Source organism: Nycticebus coucang, chromosome 9 (genome assembly GCF_027406575.1).
Source record: "Nycticebus coucang isolate mNycCou1 chromosome 9, mNycCou1.pri, whole genome shotgun sequence".
Lineage (NCBI taxonomy): Eukaryota > Metazoa > Chordata > Mammalia > Primates > Lorisidae > Nycticebus > Nycticebus coucang.
The window spans coordinates 127,421,524-127,427,328 of NC_069788.1; the positions used below are offsets into that span (position 1 = coordinate 127,421,524).

General features: G+C 41.9%; 1 non-coding gene across 1 annotated transcript; it reads right to left on the bottom strand.

The window, feature by feature from the left end:
• Positions 1 to 3,909: 3,909 nt before the first annotated feature.
• Positions 3,910 to 3,982, bottom strand: TRNAK-CUU (transfer RNA lysine (anticodon CUU)). Its single transcript has one exon. It is a non-coding gene; the product is annotated as a tRNA-Lys (tRNA).
• Positions 3,983 to 5,805: the final 1,823 nt, after the last annotated feature.

The window sequence follows — 5,805 nt, forward strand, 5'->3', positions numbered from 1 at the left end:
GAAGTTTGTTACCTAGTCCGTTTTTCAAAAAGAATAACAACACTGTCCCTGTACAGTTCACATGATTTGTCTGAGCATGGGAGGCTCCATTTGTTTTACTATTTTCAGCAGTTACTTCATTTAAAGCATGAATAGTGTTAACCAGTGCTAGTTATTTCAAATACTAACATGGGTCTGTTTTAGAACATTCTTTCCTTTGGTACTTGTATGCCCATGTCATAATAATTTTGTTTTTCCAAAATATATTTTGATCCCTTGGACTAAGAATGTTTGGTAACAAAGGCATTGTTTTTTTCTTTTTTTGGTTGGTTGGTTTGTTTTTATTTGCAGTTTTGGCCAGGGCCGTGTTTGAACCCGCCACTCCTGGTATATGGAGCTGGTGCCACAGGCGCCACCCAACAAAGGCATTTGTTAAGCAAAGTATGGAAATGTTCGCTTTTTAACTTTATGCTTTCTTTTATGAATAATTAAACATTTATAAGGAAAAAGATCATTTTATTTGTATGTAAAGTTACAACTGCTTTATAAACATGTACTCATGATATCATTAATGTTCGCTTTTGTGCTTTGTATCTTCTCAGGGCAGGGGTTCTTTGAAATATGTATTCAGTTATTATTTAACTTTTGTTTTTGTTTTTCTTCATTTGTTTTTATTGAACTACCTCTTGTTAAAGTCATGCTGGTTTCGTTCTTTCTAGGTACTGTGTCCTCTAAGCCTAATATCCTCTTCCCTGAAGCTGTGATCTTTCCTTAAGTGCATTATCTGTAACCGAGGCAATTGTAACTTTTACCTTCTAATCATTTCTACACAGGTTTTACCTTTCTTTTGGAAATATATGCTCCATCACAACAAGGCTCCTCTATTTCTTTTCTTTTTTTTTTGGCTCCTCTATTTCTTAGCTTTGAAATCTCCCAGTAAGATTGCCAGGAATAGGTGTACCATTAATTGTCAATTTTATGGACTTACTATTTTGTTAGCATTATCTTTTTTTTGTAGTAAACATAATGTGTAAAATTCTGTGCTTTGCATTCATATTAACACTGTTTTTGGTTGAATTTAGATTATTTATGAGAACTTTTTCATCACTGAATAATATGAAAAAAAAAAAAAGATCTGTGACTGAAGAAGAGATTTAAAGCTAGCTGTCAAGAGGCAGACACCTAGTAGCTGAGGTTAAGAAATGTAGCATTCTGGGCGGTGCCTGTGGCTCAAAGGAGTAGGGTGGCGGCCCCATATGCCCGAGGTGGTGGGTTCAAACCCAGCAGCCCCTGCCAAAACCTGCAAAAAAAAAAAAAGAAAGAAAGAAAGAAATGTAGCACTCTGTTATTTGTTGGAACTGTGTGTTGAAGTCCATACCTGTGATTGTGACCTTATTTGGAAATAGAGTTGCAGATATACTCAAGGTGAGGCGATTAGGGTGGACCCTCGTCCAGTATGACTGGTCATCCTTCTAAAAAGAGGGAACTGCCATTTGAGAGGCACACAGGAAGAACACTCTTGCAATGAACTTGATAGGGACTGCTGATGGCATCAGAAGCTAAAAGAAAGGAACAAGAACAAATTCCCCGAGAGGTTTTCAGAGCAGGGCACCACTGACACCTGAGTTCAAGCTTCCAGTCCCAGAAGTCTTAGACAATAAATCTCGTTTGTGGTATTTTGTTATGACAGCACTAATAAACTTGGATTTCTTAATTCACTAGGTGAACACACACTTACTGAACATCTGCCAGATACTAATTTAGGTTTTTGAGATACATTGGAGCACAAAAAAAAAAAAACAGTCCTGCCTTTTTGGAACCAACAACCAAGGTAGCAAGGAGAAGGTAGGGAGTTAGATCTAACACAAGTTAGAGGATGATACCTTCCGTAGAGAAAATAAGAGCAGGGTACAGTGGATGGTGGGGTACTTGCCAATTAGAGTAGGGTTTAGTGTTACTGGATTAGAATTAGGTTGGCCTCATTTTTTAGTGACTTTTGAACAAAGAAACTAGGCAAGTGAATTAACTGTAGGATTTGGGAGGAAAAGTGATACAGGAAAAAGAAACAGCCAGAGCAAGAGCCCTATGGAAGGATACGCCTAACATGTTCAGGGATCTGCAAGGAGGCCGATGTGCTAGTGTGGGGGGAGTAAGGAAAAGAAATGTAACAGGAGGTGGGGCAGTGGGGGCAAACCTTGTAAGGACCTATGTCCTTACCATAGGGTACCCTTGGAATAATGGCAGGATCTGACCTGGTGTCTTATGTTTGTTTTTTTTTTTTTTTTTTGGAGACAAGGTCTTGCTTTGTCTCCCAAGCTGGAGTGTATGATACGATCATAGCTCACAGCAATCCTCCGACTCAGCCTCCTAAGTAGCTGGGACTAGAGGTGTGCACCACTGCACCTGGCTTATTTTTCTTTCTTTCTTTTTTTGAGACAATCTCACTACACCCTCGGTAGAGTGCTGTGGTGTCACAGCTTACAGCAACCTCAAACTCTCTGGCTTAAGCGATTCTCTTTCCTCAGCCTCCGGAGTAGCTGGGACTAGAATTAACAATCAGATTTAGTAATGTGGAGATGATTGGTGACCAGGACAGTTTGGCAGAGGAAGGTGTGGAGGAGGGGCAGGAAAGAAGGACTGGGTTGAGAAAGGGAAGAAGTGGCCGGAGGTGGGGAGCTAAGGTGGCACAGCTAAGCCTCAGTGCATTACAGACTGATGGGACACTTAGCAAATCACACAAATTTACTACATTCTCCTGTTTTTCACAGAACATCCACTTCAGATTAGGTCTAGAATTAACAATCAGATTTAGTAATGTGGCGATGATTGGTGACCAGGACAGTTTGGCAGAGGAAGGTGTGGAGGAGGGGCAGGAAAGAAGGACTGGGTTGAGAAAGACAAGAAGTGGCCGGAGTGGGGAGCTAAGGTGGCACAGCTAAGCCTCAGTGCAAGAAGTGGCCGGAGGTGGGGAGCAGGTAACTCACTCCAAAGGGCAACGGAGAAATCGGAGTAGCCTGCAGGGGAAGTGAATCAAAGTTTATAACAGTATGTAAGTTGAAGGGAACAACGAAGAAGAGGGGAAAGTTGAGGGTTTAGTGGCGAAGGGCCTGGCGGGCAGCAGGCGGCGGGCACCGGGCCGCTGGTGCGCGCAGGAGGCCGGCTCGGGCCGCAGCAGCGCTGACCGCTCCCCCGGCGCCCTCCTGCCCCGCGGGGCACCGCGTGCGCGGCTTCCCGGCTGCGCCCGAGCTCCCGGCGAGCGGGCGGCGTCCCTGCCGCAGACGTCTGACCGCGCGTCCTCGTCTGCACCACTCAGTTCTTCTGTGCATGTTTACAACGTCCATCCAATTAAGCACCGCGACAGATTCCCAAGAACAATGGAAGAAAACTTGGATGCATGCACCGGTTGCATAAATCGGACTGTAGAAAGAAGCATTTTTCACTGCGCATTTCTTCAGGATAATTTCTCCCCCAACCCCCATCACTAACCGCTGCCTCCCCACCCCCCGGGCCTGGGATATGCCCCCTATTCAGAGGAAGAGGGGGGAACGAGCACGCACACGCCGCTGGGGTGAAGGCGTCTGCAACTTCTACATCGGATCTCTTAAATTTTAGGAAAGCAGCCAAATTTGGGGCTCATAATTTTGTTAAGATAAAAGTCACAAGTGTCCTGTACCAGCAACTGAGCAAGTGTCGACATGACACAGAACACCAGGGCTACACAGGGGCCATTTAATCTCTTCCGCGTCGGGGACGACGCTGGGCCGGGGACGTGTGCTTTCAAAACCGGAAGTACAGTTTGAGATCTATTTGAAAACTTTTCTCAGAGTTCTGGTTAATATTGAAAACGCTTAATTTTCTGTTAGAACCCTACTTACTTTACGTGCTTTCAAGAAGCTATAAAAATGGATTTCTGACAAAAAGATACAGCTGCGCCCAACGTGGGGCTCGAACCCACGACCCTGGGATTAAGAGTCCCATGCTCTACCGACTGAGCTAGCCGGGCGCTCGTAACGAAGGCTTCTTTTTCTGTCTTTTGATGAGTACTCAACTACATTTGCTTGTGTTTCCACATACTATTTTGTTTCTGAATAAAAATGTGTAATATACTACAAAACCAGCATTTCAGAATTATTTTAAGAACATTTTAAAACATTTAGTTGAACTTATATTTAATAATTTTTATTGTGTATGTATTAGAAGATCACGGAAAGCGTATGCAAGTCTTACTCCTTACAGTCGCGTAGTCATTTTTATGAAGTGGTTTAAAGTATTTACTGCCCAATATGTTATCTGCTTTACATAAACACGTATCAAGCAAGGCTATCTAACTTTCACCAAATAGCATAATGGATTCCTACATATTTGGGCTCCGCATTATACATATGTGAAGTTAAATCGACGACAACGTATTTCGATTTAATTAAAATAAGGGCTCTTTCGAGACAATGTCTGATAATGACATAGGATGCTAACGGGTCGTTATTATTCTGCTCAAATAATAGAAGCCGGGAAGAAGGATTCATAGTATATTAAACTAATGATACCGAATGTTAATTCTAAGAGGCAAAGGGAAGAACCTGACTTTGATCAAATTATCATAGATGATGGAATTATCTCCTATGGAAATATATACAGGATACTGGTGAAACTTTCAAGATAAAGAATTCTGCAAATTTCTGTAGTAGTAGATTAGATAAAGGATGTTTATCCTACTGCTCAGAAGTTCAAGTTAAAGCATAATTGTAAAGGTGAAAATAATAAACAATTCTTAGAATACTATCCCTAAAACATAGTATTTGAAAGTTAAATACATTTGGGTTAAATACACATGTCCTAAAGTAGTCAATTAAAAAATAAGTCATAAAATATGTTTGGATTCCTCGAAGTACACGTAGCGGTTAAGTATTTGGAATTATAAAGCTTAAAATTTTATTACAATTACTAACAATTTTTGTTTGCAATTACAAATTGGTTTATGATTATTTCATAACTTGGCAGAATGTAACTGGGAAGTGAATTTGATTTTGTTTCATATTCAACACATTAAATACTTACTGGGTGCAAAGCACTGTGTTGGGTATTCTAATAGAAACAGTCCGATATCTCCGAAAGGCTTATCACCTGGTAAAAAAGACGTGTAAATTACATACCGTGTTTACATGTACTACTTCCAAAATTGGGGTAGGTTAAAACAAGCAAACAAATCCATACCCACGCCACCTAAGTCTCGTAATGAATCAAGCAAATAATTAAAAACTCGAAGCTACAATTTAGTGCAATGGGAGTATACCTAGTTCACCTTTGTATCTGCGCGTTAAATGAAGTATGTGGAATGTCAGTGCTCAATGTATCCCCTTAATCAGGATCTCAACTCTCCCAAAAGGCATTATACTCATAGGAGTATTAATACTTTTGCGCAATTCCAAGCTGAGCTCGACGATGATACCCTTAAAGTGCAAAGTCCTTCGCGAGAACCTGAGGATAGGAAGATGAAATGGATGCAACCAAGATACGGGTCAAAACCAGAACGCCAAAGACGAGAGGATACTGCTCCCCTCCTGCTTTCTCTGGTCCTTGTAAGAGTATATGAACACGTCTCCTTTTTGTTTCACGCAAGAACAAATTAACGAGAGAGGGGAACGATACAAAAGACAAACAGTAACTCCTGGATAAAGAACTCGCTGAGCCCCTTAAAATCGACCACTAAAGAAGGAAAAACCGTCGTCTTTTTCCGGCCCCGCCCCCAGTGCTTCTGCGCACGCGCGCTGCCCGCCGCTCGGACCCCCCGCCTTTTACCACAATGCTTTTCGTCCCGAGGGCTGGAGC